Source organism: Euprymna scolopes, chromosome 39, assembly GCF_053919585.1.
Source record: "Euprymna scolopes isolate OS-2025 chromosome 39, ASM5391958v1, whole genome shotgun sequence".
Classification (NCBI taxonomy): Eukaryota; Metazoa; Mollusca; class Cephalopoda; order Sepiida; family Sepiolidae; genus Euprymna; species Euprymna scolopes.
Window position 1 is genome coordinate 45,363,756 of NC_136520.1, and position 12,736 is coordinate 45,376,491.

Sequence of the window (12,736 nt, forward strand, 5' to 3'; positions counted from 1 at the left end):
TCCACTTCATTTAGAACATTTAATGTACAAAAAAATCTATACTCACATTTTCTATGAAAAGGAATGTTGGAGAATCCGGGCATCGATCCCGGTACCTCTCGCATGCAAAGCGAGCGCTCTACCAATTGAGCTAATTCCCCATGTTCCACTTCATTTAGAACATTTAATGTACAAACAATCTATACTCACATTTTCTATTACAAGGAATGTTGGAGAATCCGGGCATCGATCCCGGTACCTCTCGCATGCAAAGCGAGCGCTCTACCAATTGAGCTAATTCCCCATGTTCCACTTCATTTAGAACATTTAATGTACAAAAAATCTATACTCACATTTTCTATTAAAAGGAATGTTGGAGAATCCGGGCATCGATCCCGGTACCTCTCGCATGCAAGGCGAGCGCTCTACCAATTGAGCTAATTCCCCATGTTCCACTTCATTTAGAACATTTAATGTACAAAAACTCTATACTCACATTTTCTATGAAAAGGAATGTTGGCGAATCTGGACATCGATCCCGGTACCTCTCGCATGCAAAGCGAGCTCTCTACCAATTGAGCTAATTCCCCATGTTCCACTTCATTTAGAACATTTAATGTACAAAAAATCTATACTCACATTTTCTATGAAAAGGAATGTTGGAGAATCCGGGCATCGATCCCGGTACCTCTCGCATGCAAAGCGAGCGCTCTACCAATTGAGCTAATTCCCTATGTTCCACTTCATTTAGAACATTTAATGTACAAAAAATCTATACTCACATTTTCTATTAAATTGAATGTTGGAGAATCCGGGCATCGATCCCGGTACCTCTCGCATGCAAAGCGAGCGCTCTACCAATTGAGCTAATTCCCCATGTTCAACTTCACGTAGACAATTTAATGTACAAAAAATCTATACTCACATGTTCTATGAAAAGGAATGTTGGAGAATCCGGGTATCGATCCCGGTACCTCTCGCATGCAAAGCGAGCGCTCTACCAATTGAGCTAATTCCCCGTGTTCCACTTCATTTAGAACATTTAATGTACAAAAAATCTATACTCACATTTTCTATGAAAAGGAATGTTGGAGAATCCGGGCATCGATCCCGGTACCTCTCTCATGCAAAGCGAGCGCTCTACCAATTCAGCTAATTCCCCATGTTCCACTTCATTTAGAACATTTAATGTACAAAAAATCTATACTCACATTTTCCATGAAAAGGAATGTTGGAGAATCCGGGCATCGATCCCGGTACCTCTCGCATGCAAAGCGAGCGCTCTACCAATTCAGCTAATTCCCCATGTTCCACTTCATTTAGAACATTCAATGTACAAATAATCTATACTCACATTTTTTTTGAAAAGGAATGTTGGAGAATCCGGGAATCGATCCCGGTACCTCTCGCATGCAAAGCGAGCGCTCTACCAATTGAGCTAATTCCCCATGTTCCACTTCATTTAGAACATTTAATGTACAAACAATCTATACTCACATTTTCTATGAAAAGGAATGTTGGAGAATCCGGGCATCGATCCCGGTACCTCTCGCATGCAAAGCGAGCGCTCTACCAATTGAGCTAATTCCCCTTGTTCCACTCCATTTAGAACATTTAATGTACAAAAAATCTATACTCACATTTTCTATGAAAAGGAATGTTGGAGAATCCTGGCATCGATCCGTGTACCTCTCGCATGCTCAGCGAGAACTCTACCAATTGAGCTAATTCCCCATGTTCCACTGCATGAAGACCATTTTATGTACAAAAAATCTATAGTCCCATTTTCTATGAAAAGGAATGTTGGAGAATCCGGGCATCGATCCCGGTAACTCTCGCATGCAAAGCGAGCGCTCTACCAATTGACCTAATTCCCCATGTTCAACTTCATTTAGAACATTTAATGTATAAAAAATCTATACTCACATTTTCTATGAAAAGGAATGTTGGAGAATCCGGGCATCGATCCGGGTACCTCTCGCATGCAAAGCGAGCGCTGTACCAATTGAGCTAATTCCCCATGTTCCACTTCATTTAGAACATTTAATGTACAAAAAATCTATACTCACATTTTCTATGAAAAGGAATGTTGGAGAATCCGGGCATCGATCCCGGTACCTCTCGCATGCAAAGCGAGCGCTCTACCAATTGAGCTAATTCCCCATGTTCCACTTCATTTAGAACATTTAATGTACAAAAAATGTATACTCACATTTTCTATGAAAAGGAATGTTGGAGAATCCGGGCATCGATCCCGGTACCTCTCGCATGCAAAGCGAGCGCTCTACCAATGGAGCTATTTCCCCATGTTTCACTTCATTTAGACCATTTAATGTACAAAAAATCTATACTCACATTTTCTATGAAAAGGAATGTTGGAGAATCCGGGCATCGATCCCGGTACCTCTCGCATGCAAAGCGAGCGCTCTACCAATTCAGCTAATTCCCCATGTTCCACTTTATTTAGAACATTTAATGTACAAAAAATCTATACTCACATTTTCTATGAAAAGGAATGTTGGAGAATCCGGGCATCGATCCCGGTACCTCTCGCATGCAAAGCGAGCGCTCTATCAATGGAGCTAATTCCCCATGTTCCCCTTCATTTAGACCATTTAATGTACAAAAAATCTATACTCACATTTTCTATGAAAAGGAATGTTGGAGAATCCGGGCATCGATCCCGGTACCTCTCGCATGCAAAGCGAGCGCTCTACCAATTAAGCTAATTCCCCATGTTCCACTTCATTTAGAACATTTAATGTACAAAAAATCTATACTCACATTTTCTATGAAAAGGAATGTTGGAGAATCCGGGCATCGATCCGGGTACCTCTCGCATGCAAAGCGAGCGCTCTACCAATTGAGCTAATTCCCCATGTTCCACTGCATGAAGACCATTTTATGTACAAAAAATCTATAGTCCCATTTTCTATGAAAAGGAATGTTGGAGAATCCGGGCATCGATCCCGGTAACTCTCGCATGCAAAGCGAGCGCTCTACCAATTGCCCTAATTCCCCATGTTCAACTTCATTTAGACCATTTAATGTATAAAAAATCTATACTCACATTTTCTATGAAAAGTAATGTTGGAGAATCCGGGCATCGATCCGGGTACCTCTCGCATGCAAAGCGAGCGCTCTTCCAATGGAGCTAATTCCCCTATGTTCCACTTCACGTAGCCCATTTAATGTACAAAATATCTATACTCACATTTTCTATTAAAAGGAATGTTGGAGAATCCAGGCATCGATCCCGGTACCTCTCGCATGCAAAGCGAGCGCTCTTCCAATGCAGCTAATTCCCCATGTTCCACTTCACGTAGCCCATTTAATGTACAAAACATCTATACTCACATTTTCTATGAAAAGGAATGTTGGAGAATCCGGGCATCGATCCCGGTACCTCTCGCATGCAAAGCGAGCGCTCTTCCAATGGAGCTAATTCCCCATGTTCCACTTCACGTAGCCCATTTAATGTACAATACATCTATACTCACATTTTCTATTAAAAGGAATGGTGGAGAATCCGGGCATCGATCCCGGTACCTCTCGCATGCAAAGCGAGCGCTCTACCAATTGAGCTAATTCCCCGTGTTCCACTTCATTTAGAACATTTAATGTACAAAAAATCTATACTCACATTTTCTATGAAAAGGAAGGTTGGAGAATCCGGGCATCGATCCCGGTACCTCTCTCATGCAAAGCGAGCGCTCTACCAATTCAGCTAATTCCCCATGTTCCACTTCATTTAGAACATTTAATGTACAAAAAATCTATACTCACATTTTCCATGAAAAGGAATGTTGGAGAATCCGGGCATCGATCCCGGTACCTCTCGCATGCAAAGCGAGCGCTCTACCAATTCAGCTAATTCCCCATGTTCCACTTCATTTAGAACATTCAATGTACAAATAATCTATACTCACATTTTTTTTGAAAAGGAATGTTGGAGAATCCGGGAATCGATCCCGGTACCTCTCGCATGCAAAGCGAGCGCTCTACCAATTGAGCTAATTCCCCATGTTCCACTTCATTTAGAACATTTAATGTACAAACAATCTATACTCACATTTTCTATGAAAAGGAATGTTGGAGAATCCGGGCATCGATCCCGGTACCTCTCGCATGCAAAGCGAGCGCTCTACCAATTGAGCTAATTCTCCATGTTCCACTTCATTTAGAACAATTTAAGGTACAAAAAATCTATACTCACATTTTCTATTAAAAGGAATGTTGGAGAATCCGGGCATCGATCCCGGTACCTCTCGCATGCAAAGCGAGCGCTCTACCAATTGAGCTAATTCTCCGTGTTCCACTTCATTTAGAACATTTAATGTACAAAAAATCTATACTCATATTTTCTATGAAAAGGAAGGTTGGCGAATCCGGGCATCGATCCCGGTACCTCTCTCATGCAAAGCGAGCGCTCTACCAATTGAGCTAATTCCCCATGTTCCACTTAATTTAGAACATTTAATGTACAAAAAATCTATACTCACATTTTCTATTGAAAGGAATGTTGGCGAATCCGGGCATCGATCCCGGTACCTCTCGCATGCAAAGCGAGCGCTCTACCAATTGAGCTATTTCCCCATGTTCAACTTCATCTACAACATTTAATGTACAAAAAATCTATACTCACATTTTCTATGAAAAGGAATGTTGGAGAATCCGGGCATCGATCCCGGTACCTCTCGCATGCAAAGCGAGCGCTCTACCAATTGAGCTAATTCCCCATGTTCAACTTCATTTAGAACATTTAATGTACAAAAAATCTATACTCACATTTTCAATTAAAATGAATGTTGGAGAATCCGGGCATCGATCCCGGTACCTCTCGCATGCAAAGCGAGCGCTCTACCAATTGAGCTATTTCCCCATGTTCAACTTCATCTACAACATTTAATGTACAAACAATCTATACTTACATTTTCTATGAAAAGGAATGTTAGAGTATCCGGGCATCGATCCGGGTACCTCTCGCATGCAAAGCGAGCGCTCTACCAATTGAGCTAATTCCCTATGTTCCACTTCATTTAGAACATTTAATGTACAAAAAATCTATACTCACATTTTCAATTAAAATGAATGTTTGAGAATCCGGTAATTGATCCCGGTACCTCTCGCATGCAAAGCGAGCGCTCTACCAATTGAGCTAATTCCCCATGTTCCACTTCATGTAGACAATTTAATGTACAAAAAATCTATACTCACATTTTCTATTAAAAGGAATGTTGGAGAATCCGGGCATCGATCCCGGTACCTCTCGCATGCAAAGCGAGCACTCTACCAATTTAGCTAATTCCCCATGTTCCACTTCATTTAGAACATTTAATGTACAAAAAATCTATACTCACATGTTCTATGAAAAGGAATGTTGGAGAATCGGGGCATCGATCCCGGTACCTCTCGCATGCAAAGCGAGCGCTCTACCAATTGAGCTAATTTCCCATGTTCCACTTCATTTAGAACATTTAATGTACAAAAAATCTATACTCACATTTTCTATTAAAAGGAATGTTGGAGAATCCGGGACGATCCCGGTACCTCTCGCATGCAAGGCGAGCGCTCTACCAATTGAGCTAATTACCCATGTTCCACTTCATTTAGAACATTTAATGTACAAAAAATCTATACTCACATTTTCTATTAAAAGGAATGTTGGAGAATCTGGGCATCGATCCCGGTACCTCTCGCATGCAAAGCCAGCTCTTTACCAATTGAGCTAATTCCCCATGTTCCACTTCATTTAGAACATTTAATGTACAAAAAATCTATACTCACATTTTCTATGAAAAGGAATGTTGGAGAATCCGGTCATAAATCCCGGTACCTCTCGCATGCAAAGCGAGCACTCTACCAATTTAGCTAATTCCCCATGTTCCACTTCATTTAGAACATTTAATGTACAAAAAATCTATACTCACATGTTCTATGAAAAGGAATGTTGGAGAATCCGGGCATCGATCCCGGTACCTCTCGCATGCAAAGCGAGCGCTCTACCAATTGAGCTAATTCCACATGTTCAACTTCATTTAGAACATTTAATGTACAAAAAATCTATACTCACATTTTCTATTGAAAGGAATGTTGGAGAATCCGGGACGATCCCGGTACCTCTCGCATGCAAGGCGAGCGCTCTACCAATTGAGCTAATTCCCCATGTTCCACTTCATTTACAACATTTAATGTACAAAAAATCTATACTCACATTTTCTATTAAAAGGAATGTTGGAGAATCTGGGCATCGATCCCGGTACCTCTCGCATGCAAAGCCAGCTCTTTACCAATTGAGCTAATTCCCCATGTTCCACTTCATTTAGAACATTTAATGTACAAAAAATCTATACTCACATCTTCTATTAAAAGGAATGTTGGCGAATCCGGGCATCGATCCCGGTACCTCTCGCATGCAAAGCGAGCGCTCTACCAATTGAGCTAATTCCCCAGGTTCCAGTGCCCTTAGAACATTTAATGTACAAAAAATCTATACTCACATTTTCTATGAAAAGGAATGTTGGAGAATGCGGGTATCGATCCCGGTACCTCTCGCATGCAAAGCGAGCGCTCTACCAATTGAGCTAATTCCCCATGTTCCACTTCATTTAGAACATATAATATATAAAAATCTATACTCACATTTTCTATGAAAAGAATGTTGGAGAATCCGGGCATCGATCCCGGTACCTCTCGCATGCAAAGCGAGCGTTCTACCAACTGAGCTAATTCCCCATGTTCCACTTCATTTAGAACATTTAATGTACAAAAAATCTATACTCCCATTTTCTATTAAAAGGAATGTTGGAGAATCAGGGCATCGATCCCGGTACCTCTCGCATGCAAAGCGAGCGCTCTACCAATTGAGCTAATTCCCCATGTTCCACTTCATTTAGAACATTTAATGTACAAAAAATCTATACTCACATTTTCTATTAAAAGGAATGTTGGAGAATCCGGGCATCGATCCCGGTACCTCTCGCATGCAAAGCGAGCGCTCTACCAATTGAGCTAATTCCCCATGTTCAACTTCACGTAGACCATGTATTGTACAAAAAATCAATACTCACATTTTCTATTAAAAGGAATGATGGAGAATCTGGGCATCGATCCCGGTACCTCTCGCATGCAAAGCGAGCGCTCTACCAATTGAGCTAATTCCCCCTGTTCCACTTCATTTAGAACATTTAATGTACAAAAAATCTATACTCACATTTTCTATTAAAAGGAATGTTGGAGAATCAGGGCATCGATCCCGGTACCTCTCGCATGCACAGCGAGCGCTCTACCAATTGAGCTAATTCCCCATGTTCCACTTCATTTATAACATTTAATGTACAAAAAATCTATACTCACATTTTCTATGAAAAGGAATGTTGGAGAATCTGGGCATCGATCCCGGTACCTCTCGCATGCAAAGCGAGCGCTCTACCAATTGAGCTAATTCCCCATGTTCCACTTCATTTAGAACATTTAATGTACAAAAAATCTATACTCACATTTTCTATTAAAAGGAATGTTGGAGAATCCGGGCATCGATCCCGGTACCTCTCGCATGCAAAGCGAGCGCTCTACCAATTGAGCTAATTCCCCGTGTTCCACTTCGTTTAGAACATTTAATGTACAAAAAATCTATACTCACATTTTCTATGAAAAGGAATGTTGGAGAATCCGAGCATCGATCCGGGTACCTGTCGCATGCAAAGCGAGCGCTCTACCAATTGAGCTAATTCCCCATGTTCCACTTCATTTAGAATATTTAATGTACGAAAAATCTATACTAACGTTTTCTATGAAAAGGAATGTTGGAGAAGCAGGGCATCGATCCCGGTACCTCTCGTATGCAAAGCGAGCGCTCTACCAATTGAGCTAATTCCCCATGTTCCACTTAATTTAGAACATTTAATGTAAAAAAAATCTATACTCACATTTTCTATTAAAAGGAATGTTGGAGAATCCGGGCATCGATCCCGGTACCTCTCGCATGCAAAGCGAGCGCTCTACCAATTGAGCTAATTCCCTATGTTCCACTTCATTTAGAACATTTAATGTACAAAAAATCTATACTCACATTTTCTATTAAAAGGAATGTATGAGAATCCGGGCATCGATCCCGGTACCTCTCGCATGCAAAGCGAGCGCTCTACCAATTGAGCTAATTCCCTATGTTCCACTTCATGTAGACAATGTAATGTACAAAAAATCTATACTCACATTTTCTATGAAAAGGAATGTTGGAGAATCCGGGCATCGATCCCGGTACCTGTCGCATGCAAAGCGAGCGCTCTACCAATTGAGCTAATTCCCTATGTTCCACTTCATGTAGACAATGTAATGTACAAAAAATCTATACTCACATTTTCTATGAAAAGGAATGTTGGAGAATCCGGGCATCGATCCCGGTACCTCTCGCATGCAAAGCGAGCGCTGTACCAATTGAGCTAATTCCCCATGTTCCACTTCATTTAGAACATTTAATGTACAAAAAATCTATACTCACATTTTCTATGAAAAGGAATGTTGGAGAATCCGGGCATCGATCCCGGTACCTCTCGCATGCAAAGCGAGCGCTCTACCAATTGAGCTAATTCCCTATGTTCCACTTCATGTAGACAATGTAATGTACAAAAAATCTATACTCACATTTTCTATGAAAAGGAATGTTGGAGAATCCGGGCATCGATCCCGGTACCTCTCGCATGCAAAGCGAGCGCTGTACCAATTGAGCTAATTCCCCATGTTCCACTTCATTTAGAACATTTAATGTACAAAAAATCTATACTCACATTTTCTATGAAAAGGAATGTTGGAGAATCCGGGCATCGATCCCGGTACCTCTCGCATGCAAAGCGAGCGCTCTACCAATTGAGCTAATTCCCTATGTTCCACTTCATGTAGACAATGTAATGTACAAAAAATCTATACTCACATTTTCTATGAAAAGGAATGTTGGAGAATCCGGGCATCGATCCCGGTACCTCTCGCATGCAAAGCGAGCGCTGTACCAATTGAGCTAATTCCCCATGTTCCACTTCATTTAGAACATTTAATGTACAAAAAATCTATACTAACATTTTCTATGAAAAGGAATGTTGGAGAATCCGGGAATCGATCCCGGTACCTCTCGCATGCAAAGCGAGCGCTCTACCAATTGAGCTAATTCCCCATGTTCCACTTCACGTAGACCATTTAATGTACAAAAAATCTATACTTACATTTTCTATGAAAAGGAATGTTGGAGAATCGTGGCATCGATTCCGGTACCTCTCGCATGCAAGGCGAAGTCTCTACCAATTTAGCTAATTGCCCATGTTCCACTTCATTTATAACATTTAATGTACAAAAAATCTATACTCACATTTTCTATGAAAAGGAATGTTGGAGAATCTGGGCATCGATCCCGGTACCTCTCGCATGCAAAGCGAGCGCTCTACCAATTGAGCTAATTCCCCATGTTCCACTTCATTTAGAACATTTAATGTACAAAAAATCTATACTCACATTTTCTATTAAAAGGAATGTTGGAGAATCCGGGCATCGCTCCCGGTACCTCTCGCATGCAAAGCGAGCGCTCTACCAATTGAGCTAATTCCCCATGTTCAACTTCACGTAGACCATGTATTGTACAAAAAATCAATACTCACATTTTCTATTAAAAGGAATGTTGGAGAATCTGGGCATCGATCCCGGTACCTCTCGCATGCAAAGCGAGCGCTCTACCAATTGAGCTAATTCCCCGTGTTCCACTTCGTTTAGAACATTTAATGTACAAAAAATCTATACTCACATTTTCTATGAAAAGGAATGTTGGAGAATCCGAGCATCGATCCGGGTACCTGTCGCATGCAAAGCGAGCGCTCTACCAATTGAGCTAATTCCCCATGTTCCACTTCATTTAGAATATTTAATGTACGAAAAATCTATACTAACGTTTTCTATGAAAAGGAATGTTGGAGAAGCAGGGCATCGATCCCGGTACCTCTCGTATGCAAAGCGAGCGCTCTACCAATTGAGCTAATTCCCCATGTTCCACTTAATTTAGAACATTTAATGTAAAAAAAATCTATACTCACATTTTCTATTAAAAGGAATGTTGGAGAATCCGGGCATCGATCCCGGTACCTCTCGCATGCAAAGCGAGCGCTCTACCAATTGAGCTAATTCCCTATGTTCCACTTCATTTAGAACATTTAATGTACAAAAAATCTATACTCACATTTTCTATTAAAAGGAATGTATGAGAATCCGGGCATCGATCCCGGTACCTCTCGCATGCAAAGCGAGCGCTCTACCAATTGAGCTAATTCCCTATGTTCCACTTCATGTAGACAATGTAATGTACAAAAAATCTATACTCACATTTTCTATGAAAAGGAATGTTGGAGAATCCGGGCATCGATCCCGGTACCTGTCGCATGCAAAGCGAGCGCTCTACCAATTGAGCTAATTCCCTATGTTCCACTTCATGTAGACAATGTAATGTACAAAAAATCTATACTCACATTTTCTATGAAAAGGAATGTTGGAGAATCCGGGCATCGATCCCGGTACCTCTCGCATGCAAAGCGAGCGCTGTACCAATTGAGCTAATTCCCCATGTTCCACTTCATTTAGAACATTTAATGTACAAAAAATCTATACTCACATTTTCTATGAAAAGGAATGTTGGAGAATCCGGGCATCGATCCCGGTACCTCTCGCATGCAAAGCGAGCGCTCTACCAATTGAGCTAATTCCCTATGTTCCACTTCATGTAGACAATGTAATGTACAAAAAATCTATACTCACATTTTCTATGAAAAGGAATGTTGGAGAATCCGGGCATCGATCCCGGTACCTCTCGCATGCAAAGCGAGCGCTGTACCAATTGAGCTAATTCCCCATGTTCCACTTCATTTAGAACATTTAATGTACAAAAAATCTATACTCACATTTTCTATGAAAAGGAATGTTGGAGAATCCGGGCATCGATCCCGGTACCTCTCGCATGCAAAGCGAGCGCTCTACCAATTGAGCTAATTCCCTATGTTCCACTTCATGTAGACAATGTAATGTACAAAAAATCTATACTCACATTTTCTATGAAAAGGAATGTTGGAGAATCCGGGCATCGATCCCGGTACCTCTCGCATGCAAAGCGAGCGCTGTACCAATTGAGCTAATTCCCCATGTTCCACTTCATTTAGAACATTTAATGTACAAAAAATCTATACTAACATTTTCTATGAAAAGGAATGTTGGAGAATCCGGGAATCGATCCCGGTACCTCTCGCATGCAAAGCGAGCGCTCTACCAATTGAGCTAATTCCCCATGTTCCACTTCACGTAGACCATTTAATGTACAAAAAATCTATACTTACATTTTCTATGAAAAGGAATGTTGGAGAATCGTGGCATCGATTCCGGTACCTCTCGCATGCAAGGCGAAGTCTCTACCAATTTAGCTAATTGCCCATGTTCCACTTCATTTAGAACATTTAATGTACAAAAAATCTATACTCACATTTTCTATGAAAAGGTATGTTGGAGAATCCGGGCATCGATCCCGGTACCTCTCGCATGCAAAGCGAGCGCTCTACCAATTGAGCTAATTCCCTATGTTCCACTTCATTTAGAACATTTAATGTACAAAAAATCTATACTCACATTTTCTATTAAAAGGAATGTATGAGAATCCGGGCATCGATCCCGGTACCTCTCGCATGCAAAGCGAGCGCTCTACCAATTGAGCTAATTCCCCATGTTCCACTTAATTTAGAACATTTAATGTAAAAAAAATCTATACTCACATTTTCTATTAAAAGGAATGTTGGAGAATCCGGGCATCGATCCCGGTACCTCTCGCATGCAAAGCGAGCGCTCTACCAATTGAGCTAATTCCCTATGTTCCACTTCATTTAGAACATTTAATGTACAAAAAATCTATACTCACATTTTCTATTAAAAGGAATGTATGAGAATCCGGGCATCGATCCCGGTACCTCTCGCATGCAAAGCGAGCGCTCTACCAATTGAGCTAATTCCCTATGTTCCACTTCATGTAGACAATGTAATGTACAAAAAATCTATACTCACATTTTCTATGAAAAGGAATGTTGGAGAATCCGGGCATCGATCCCGGTACCTGTCGCATGCAAAGCGAGCGCTCTACCAATTGAGCTAATTCCATATGTTCCACTTCATGTAGACAATGTAATGTACAAAAAATCTATACTCACATTTTCTATGAAAAGGAATGTTGGAGAATCCGGGCATCGATCCCGGTACCTCTCGCATGCAAAGCGAGCGCTGTACCAATTGAGCTAATTCCTCATGTTCCACTTCATTTAGAACATTTAATGTACAAAAAATCTATACTCACATTTTCTATGAAAAGGAATGTTGGAGAATCCGGGCATCGATCCCGGTACCTCTCGCATGCAAAGCGAGCGCTCTACCAATTGAGCTAATTCCCTATGTTCCACTTCATGTAGACAATGTAATGTACAAAAAATCTATACTCACATTTTCTATGAAAAGGAATGTTGGAGAATCCGGGCATCGATCCCGGTACCTCTCGCATGCAAAGCGAGCGCTGTACCAATTGAGCTAATTCCCCATGTTCCACTTCATTTAGAACATTTAATGTACAAAAAATCTATACTCACATTTTCTATGAAAAGGAATGTTGGAGAATCCGGGCATCGATCCCGGTACCTCTCGCATGCAAAGCGAGCGCTCTACCAATTGAGCTAATTCCCTATGTTCCACTTCATGT

The 12,736-nt window shown here is 41.0% G+C and overlaps 45 non-coding genes across 45 annotated transcripts; all 45 read right to left on the reverse strand.

The window, feature by feature from the left end:
- Positions 1-67: 67 nt before the first annotated feature.
- Trnaa-ugc (transfer RNA alanine (anticodon UGC)) lies at positions 68-140 on the reverse strand. The gene has a single exon. It is a non-coding gene; the product is annotated as a tRNA-Ala (tRNA).
- Positions 141-210: 70 nt separating this feature from the next.
- Positions 211-283, reverse strand: Trnaa-ugc (transfer RNA alanine (anticodon UGC)). Its single transcript has one exon. It is a non-coding gene; the product is annotated as a tRNA-Ala (tRNA).
- A 70-nt stretch (positions 284-353) lies between these two features.
- Trnaa-ugc (transfer RNA alanine (anticodon UGC)) lies at positions 354-426 on the reverse strand. Its single transcript has one exon. It is a non-coding gene; the product is annotated as a tRNA-Ala (tRNA).
- Positions 427-639: 213 nt separating this feature from the next.
- On the reverse strand, positions 640-712 carry Trnaa-ugc (transfer RNA alanine (anticodon UGC)). Its single transcript has one exon. It is a non-coding gene; the product is annotated as a tRNA-Ala (tRNA).
- Positions 713-782: 70 nt separating this feature from the next.
- On the reverse strand, positions 783-855 carry Trnaa-ugc (transfer RNA alanine (anticodon UGC)). Its single transcript has one exon. It is a non-coding gene; the product is annotated as a tRNA-Ala (tRNA).
- Positions 856-925: 70 nt separating this feature from the next.
- Positions 926-998, reverse strand: Trnaa-ugc (transfer RNA alanine (anticodon UGC)). The gene has a single exon. It is a non-coding gene; the product is annotated as a tRNA-Ala (tRNA).
- A 356-nt stretch (positions 999-1,354) lies between these two features.
- Trnaa-ugc (transfer RNA alanine (anticodon UGC)) lies at positions 1,355-1,427 on the reverse strand. Its single transcript has one exon. It is a non-coding gene; the product is annotated as a tRNA-Ala (tRNA).
- A 70-nt stretch (positions 1,428-1,497) lies between these two features.
- Positions 1,498-1,570, reverse strand: Trnaa-ugc (transfer RNA alanine (anticodon UGC)). The gene has a single exon. It is a non-coding gene; the product is annotated as a tRNA-Ala (tRNA).
- Positions 1,571-2,069: 499 nt separating this feature from the next.
- Trnaa-ugc (transfer RNA alanine (anticodon UGC)) lies at positions 2,070-2,142 on the reverse strand. The gene has a single exon. It is a non-coding gene; the product is annotated as a tRNA-Ala (tRNA).
- A 499-nt stretch (positions 2,143-2,641) lies between these two features.
- Trnaa-ugc (transfer RNA alanine (anticodon UGC)) lies at positions 2,642-2,714 on the reverse strand. Its single transcript has one exon. It is a non-coding gene; the product is annotated as a tRNA-Ala (tRNA).
- Positions 2,715-3,500: 786 nt separating this feature from the next.
- Trnaa-ugc (transfer RNA alanine (anticodon UGC)) lies at positions 3,501-3,573 on the reverse strand. Its single transcript has one exon. It is a non-coding gene; the product is annotated as a tRNA-Ala (tRNA).
- Positions 3,574-3,929: 356 nt separating this feature from the next.
- On the reverse strand, positions 3,930-4,002 carry Trnaa-ugc (transfer RNA alanine (anticodon UGC)). The gene has a single exon. It is a non-coding gene; the product is annotated as a tRNA-Ala (tRNA).
- A 70-nt stretch (positions 4,003-4,072) lies between these two features.
- Positions 4,073-4,145, reverse strand: Trnaa-ugc (transfer RNA alanine (anticodon UGC)). The gene has a single exon. It is a non-coding gene; the product is annotated as a tRNA-Ala (tRNA).
- Positions 4,146-4,216: 71 nt separating this feature from the next.
- Trnaa-ugc (transfer RNA alanine (anticodon UGC)) lies at positions 4,217-4,289 on the reverse strand. The gene has a single exon. It is a non-coding gene; the product is annotated as a tRNA-Ala (tRNA).
- Positions 4,290-4,645: 356 nt separating this feature from the next.
- On the reverse strand, positions 4,646-4,718 carry Trnaa-ugc (transfer RNA alanine (anticodon UGC)). Its single transcript has one exon. It is a non-coding gene; the product is annotated as a tRNA-Ala (tRNA).
- Positions 4,719-4,788: 70 nt separating this feature from the next.
- On the reverse strand, positions 4,789-4,861 carry Trnaa-ugc (transfer RNA alanine (anticodon UGC)). Its single transcript has one exon. It is a non-coding gene; the product is annotated as a tRNA-Ala (tRNA).
- Positions 4,862-5,930: 1,069 nt separating this feature from the next.
- Trnaa-ugc (transfer RNA alanine (anticodon UGC)) lies at positions 5,931-6,003 on the reverse strand. The gene has a single exon. It is a non-coding gene; the product is annotated as a tRNA-Ala (tRNA).
- A 354-nt stretch (positions 6,004-6,357) lies between these two features.
- Positions 6,358-6,430, reverse strand: Trnaa-ugc (transfer RNA alanine (anticodon UGC)). The gene has a single exon. It is a non-coding gene; the product is annotated as a tRNA-Ala (tRNA).
- Positions 6,431-6,500: 70 nt separating this feature from the next.
- Positions 6,501-6,573, reverse strand: Trnaa-ugc (transfer RNA alanine (anticodon UGC)). Its single transcript has one exon. It is a non-coding gene; the product is annotated as a tRNA-Ala (tRNA).
- A 68-nt stretch (positions 6,574-6,641) lies between these two features.
- Positions 6,642-6,714, reverse strand: Trnaa-ugc (transfer RNA alanine (anticodon UGC)). The gene has a single exon. It is a non-coding gene; the product is annotated as a tRNA-Ala (tRNA).
- Positions 6,715-6,927: 213 nt separating this feature from the next.
- Positions 6,928-7,000, reverse strand: Trnaa-ugc (transfer RNA alanine (anticodon UGC)). Its single transcript has one exon. It is a non-coding gene; the product is annotated as a tRNA-Ala (tRNA).
- Positions 7,001-7,070: 70 nt separating this feature from the next.
- Trnaa-ugc (transfer RNA alanine (anticodon UGC)) lies at positions 7,071-7,143 on the reverse strand. Its single transcript has one exon. It is a non-coding gene; the product is annotated as a tRNA-Ala (tRNA).
- Positions 7,144-7,356: 213 nt separating this feature from the next.
- On the reverse strand, positions 7,357-7,429 carry Trnaa-ugc (transfer RNA alanine (anticodon UGC)). The gene has a single exon. It is a non-coding gene; the product is annotated as a tRNA-Ala (tRNA).
- Positions 7,430-7,499: 70 nt separating this feature from the next.
- On the reverse strand, positions 7,500-7,572 carry Trnaa-ugc (transfer RNA alanine (anticodon UGC)). Its single transcript has one exon. It is a non-coding gene; the product is annotated as a tRNA-Ala (tRNA).
- A 356-nt stretch (positions 7,573-7,928) lies between these two features.
- On the reverse strand, positions 7,929-8,001 carry Trnaa-ugc (transfer RNA alanine (anticodon UGC)). The gene has a single exon. It is a non-coding gene; the product is annotated as a tRNA-Ala (tRNA).
- A 356-nt stretch (positions 8,002-8,357) lies between these two features.
- Positions 8,358-8,430, reverse strand: Trnaa-ugc (transfer RNA alanine (anticodon UGC)). The gene has a single exon. It is a non-coding gene; the product is annotated as a tRNA-Ala (tRNA).
- A 70-nt stretch (positions 8,431-8,500) lies between these two features.
- On the reverse strand, positions 8,501-8,573 carry Trnaa-ugc (transfer RNA alanine (anticodon UGC)). The gene has a single exon. It is a non-coding gene; the product is annotated as a tRNA-Ala (tRNA).
- Positions 8,574-8,643: 70 nt separating this feature from the next.
- Positions 8,644-8,716, reverse strand: Trnaa-ugc (transfer RNA alanine (anticodon UGC)). Its single transcript has one exon. It is a non-coding gene; the product is annotated as a tRNA-Ala (tRNA).
- Positions 8,717-8,786: 70 nt separating this feature from the next.
- On the reverse strand, positions 8,787-8,859 carry Trnaa-ugc (transfer RNA alanine (anticodon UGC)). The gene has a single exon. It is a non-coding gene; the product is annotated as a tRNA-Ala (tRNA).
- Positions 8,860-8,929: 70 nt separating this feature from the next.
- Trnaa-ugc (transfer RNA alanine (anticodon UGC)) lies at positions 8,930-9,002 on the reverse strand. The gene has a single exon. It is a non-coding gene; the product is annotated as a tRNA-Ala (tRNA).
- Positions 9,003-9,072: 70 nt separating this feature from the next.
- Trnaa-ugc (transfer RNA alanine (anticodon UGC)) lies at positions 9,073-9,145 on the reverse strand. Its single transcript has one exon. It is a non-coding gene; the product is annotated as a tRNA-Ala (tRNA).
- A 213-nt stretch (positions 9,146-9,358) lies between these two features.
- Trnaa-ugc (transfer RNA alanine (anticodon UGC)) lies at positions 9,359-9,431 on the reverse strand. Its single transcript has one exon. It is a non-coding gene; the product is annotated as a tRNA-Ala (tRNA).
- A 213-nt stretch (positions 9,432-9,644) lies between these two features.
- Trnaa-ugc (transfer RNA alanine (anticodon UGC)) lies at positions 9,645-9,717 on the reverse strand. Its single transcript has one exon. It is a non-coding gene; the product is annotated as a tRNA-Ala (tRNA).
- Positions 9,718-10,073: 356 nt separating this feature from the next.
- Positions 10,074-10,146, reverse strand: Trnaa-ugc (transfer RNA alanine (anticodon UGC)). The gene has a single exon. It is a non-coding gene; the product is annotated as a tRNA-Ala (tRNA).
- A 356-nt stretch (positions 10,147-10,502) lies between these two features.
- On the reverse strand, positions 10,503-10,575 carry Trnaa-ugc (transfer RNA alanine (anticodon UGC)). Its single transcript has one exon. It is a non-coding gene; the product is annotated as a tRNA-Ala (tRNA).
- Positions 10,576-10,645: 70 nt separating this feature from the next.
- Positions 10,646-10,718, reverse strand: Trnaa-ugc (transfer RNA alanine (anticodon UGC)). Its single transcript has one exon. It is a non-coding gene; the product is annotated as a tRNA-Ala (tRNA).
- A 70-nt stretch (positions 10,719-10,788) lies between these two features.
- Trnaa-ugc (transfer RNA alanine (anticodon UGC)) lies at positions 10,789-10,861 on the reverse strand. Its single transcript has one exon. It is a non-coding gene; the product is annotated as a tRNA-Ala (tRNA).
- A 70-nt stretch (positions 10,862-10,931) lies between these two features.
- Trnaa-ugc (transfer RNA alanine (anticodon UGC)) lies at positions 10,932-11,004 on the reverse strand. Its single transcript has one exon. It is a non-coding gene; the product is annotated as a tRNA-Ala (tRNA).
- A 70-nt stretch (positions 11,005-11,074) lies between these two features.
- Trnaa-ugc (transfer RNA alanine (anticodon UGC)) lies at positions 11,075-11,147 on the reverse strand. Its single transcript has one exon. It is a non-coding gene; the product is annotated as a tRNA-Ala (tRNA).
- Positions 11,148-11,217: 70 nt separating this feature from the next.
- Positions 11,218-11,290, reverse strand: Trnaa-ugc (transfer RNA alanine (anticodon UGC)). Its single transcript has one exon. It is a non-coding gene; the product is annotated as a tRNA-Ala (tRNA).
- A 213-nt stretch (positions 11,291-11,503) lies between these two features.
- Positions 11,504-11,576, reverse strand: Trnaa-ugc (transfer RNA alanine (anticodon UGC)). Its single transcript has one exon. It is a non-coding gene; the product is annotated as a tRNA-Ala (tRNA).
- A 213-nt stretch (positions 11,577-11,789) lies between these two features.
- On the reverse strand, positions 11,790-11,862 carry Trnaa-ugc (transfer RNA alanine (anticodon UGC)). Its single transcript has one exon. It is a non-coding gene; the product is annotated as a tRNA-Ala (tRNA).
- Positions 11,863-12,361: 499 nt separating this feature from the next.
- Positions 12,362-12,434, reverse strand: Trnaa-ugc (transfer RNA alanine (anticodon UGC)). The gene has a single exon. It is a non-coding gene; the product is annotated as a tRNA-Ala (tRNA).
- A 70-nt stretch (positions 12,435-12,504) lies between these two features.
- Trnaa-ugc (transfer RNA alanine (anticodon UGC)) lies at positions 12,505-12,577 on the reverse strand. Its single transcript has one exon. It is a non-coding gene; the product is annotated as a tRNA-Ala (tRNA).
- Positions 12,578-12,647: 70 nt separating this feature from the next.
- Trnaa-ugc (transfer RNA alanine (anticodon UGC)) lies at positions 12,648-12,720 on the reverse strand. The gene has a single exon. It is a non-coding gene; the product is annotated as a tRNA-Ala (tRNA).
- Positions 12,721-12,736: the final 16 nt, after the last annotated feature.